The following is a 2,752-nucleotide window of genomic DNA, read 5'->3' as shown; positions in this document are numbered from 1 at the left end:
CCTGTGTCATACACAGGCTGGCCGCCCGTCGGTTCCGATGGGCCGATGCTAGGGGCTGATGTGATGGCCAACTCGACCTCACCACCCCTGCTACTGCATCCGGCAACATCAGTGACTGAAATGAACTCCACATACACCATCGGCTGACCATACATTGAGTTATTGGGATTGCTTGCAAACCTCATGTACGACCCCCACGATCGATCACCTGTGACAGGCCGCAAACCCCAACGGGCAACTGTCCCATCATTTCCTCCGTCAATGACGAAGGCCTCCATTGTCATTTTTTTCCTGCATCACTGGGCCAAACACCGCTCGGATGCATCTTCTAACAGCTGCGTAACCCACGTTGACCATGTCTCTCACCACTACTGTAGTCGACTCGCAGAAGGACACATCCACCCCGCATGGACCGTCGCGTAAGACGTTCCCATAGTACACTACTAAATTTTCCATAGTACCTAACCAACATACATGTTTACATTTCAAATAATTAATAACTGAACATTTAGTAACGATGACAACATTTACATATCTTACGACTAAAATAATAATTGTATTTTCATTAGAAATATTCGGTTTGTTTTTAGAATCATTTGCTTAGACTTTAAGGGGTTGTTTGGTTAACGGGTATTTAAAGATCTATTTTTTTCAAACTTGTCTACGAGCGTAACAAACTAAAACTTTGTTTGCTTTTCTCTAACTACCCCAAAAATATCCTAAAATAGTTCTCGTAACATGCAAAAACTTAGCTTATGGAAAAAACGACTATTAGTAAAATGTGGTTTTCTACATAATTTCCTTACAACAGGTTATGACAAAACTGAGGGTAAGTACTCGCTAGCCAAACAACCACTAAACATAATATTACGATAATAACATTTGAATATCATATGAGTAAAATATCTAATTTCTTCCGGCATGATATAATGTTTTTCATATCATACGATAAAATTCATTTATTTACAAATAATAATATTTGCAGCGGCATGACAGTACATCAATATAAAAAATATTAACAAAATTACGGCGTCATTTTATACCCATGTTATGACAAAACTCATGGTAATTACTCGCTATCCAAACAACCAGTAAACATAATAATACGATAATAACATTTTAATATCATATGAGTAAAACATTTAATTTCTTTCGGCTTTATATAATTTTTTTCACATCATACGATAACAATCATTTATCTACAAATAATAATATTTGCAGCAGCATGCACATTATTCACAATAGTACATCAATACAAAAAATATTAACAAAATTACAGTGTCATTTTTCACCTTAGCTGCAATATGGATGTGCTTGCGAATGCAATTAAGCGTCAAAATAGTTCCAATAAATATCCGTCGCCGGTACTATATGAACCTCGTCAACCTATTATCACATTAACAACAATATTACACACGGATTTTTCTTCCTGCTAACAAAAGTATGAAAATAGCACTTTCATGTATGTGTTCATCACCTCAAAATGGGATAGCGAAAATGGAAACATAATTTCTTCAATCACGTCTTCTCCTCCTTGTTTGATACTAAGATGAATTATTTTACCTAATTACATACATCATACATTAGCACCTAATCTTAACATATAAAATTTAGATTATTGCGACTTATTAATAAACATACCACATAAAATAACATACCACATGAAATAACATACCGCATGCAATAAACAATTACAGTACAATTTTTTCTTAATTACCGTATTAAGATTTCCCGCATGTCAATACTAATGGACGCACCTAACATTGATGCAACATCTTCAACCTACTATTTCAAAAAAAATAGTTTAAATGCTACATCTCTCGTCTGAAATTATTTCTAACCTCAAAGCACTACCATCACATAGCTAATAACGAGCTAAAGGATGAACTAATTACCACCCTGCATGCATAAATAAATAAATGTATTGCAAAGCTCATACCTTGATCTTCAACTTCGTAGTTCACTTTGCACGGCTATTCCTACTACAGAAACTCCAAATGACTCCTCCAAGTGCTGAAATAATGCCTAACGCAACATAGAATACACACTTAGGAACTAATCAAATAGAATAAAAACATCGTGCATGCGAATGAAACCAACAAAAATGGATAGATCTTACCTTAATCTATCTTTTCTTCAACTTCATCATCCTCAAAGTCCAACTCTAAATCGCCCTAAATCACGAGTGAAAGTGCTTACTGAGCTTTCTTTTCTCTCTGTAATTAGAGACTTAGAGAGCAAAGGAGAGGAACGAGGTTACAGAGTGCTTGCGCACGGAGCTGAAGCATGGCATATAAAAGGGAGAGGATCCCTGTAGTGTCGGCAGCCTCGGATTCCCGCGCGTGAAAATCAACATCATCAGCAACAGCATGCAAGGAGCAAAAGCAAAGCAACAAGCCACTCGTGAAATTCGTCGTTTGCCGCGCGTCGGAATCAGCAAAAGCAACAACAATCAGTGCCAGAGTGATTCCCGCCCCGCCAGTTTTCGCGCGTGGGAATCAGTGCCAGGACCTCGCCTTCCGTGCACAGTCAGCGCGCACCAGCTGCTGTCCACAGGGGTGGCCGCCTCAGCCAGTGGCGGCGAGGCCCACCGGCGGGGCCCGCTCGCATCAGGGCCTGTCGCCCAGGCAGCGACCGCGCCAGGGCTGGCCGCCTCGCCCGGTGGCGGCCGGGCCCACCTGGCCCGCCCCGTTCCGTCACGGCGCGACGCAGAGTGGAGATTCCGTTCGGCTGGCGTGGCCGCCTCCTGCGG

General features: G+C 40.8%; 1 long non-coding RNA gene across 1 annotated transcript; it reads right to left on the bottom strand.

Annotated features, from left to right (window-relative positions):
- Positions 1 to 1,510: 1,510 nt before the first annotated feature.
- Positions 1,511 to 2,204, bottom strand: LOC123040804 (uncharacterized). The gene is made up of 3 exons (XR_006418257.1): positions 2,120 to 2,204; positions 1,940 to 2,025; positions 1,511 to 1,563 (listed from the first exon to the last, which is right to left on the bottom strand). It is a non-coding gene; the product is annotated as an uncharacterized lncRNA (long non-coding RNA).
- Positions 2,205 to 2,752: the final 548 nt, after the last annotated feature.

This window comes from Triticum aestivum, chromosome 2B, assembly GCF_018294505.1.
Source record: "Triticum aestivum cultivar Chinese Spring chromosome 2B, IWGSC CS RefSeq v2.1, whole genome shotgun sequence".
Taxonomy (NCBI): domain Eukaryota; kingdom Viridiplantae; phylum Streptophyta; class Magnoliopsida; order Poales; family Poaceae; genus Triticum; species Triticum aestivum.
This window is presented reverse-complemented; position numbering and strand designations above follow the sequence as displayed.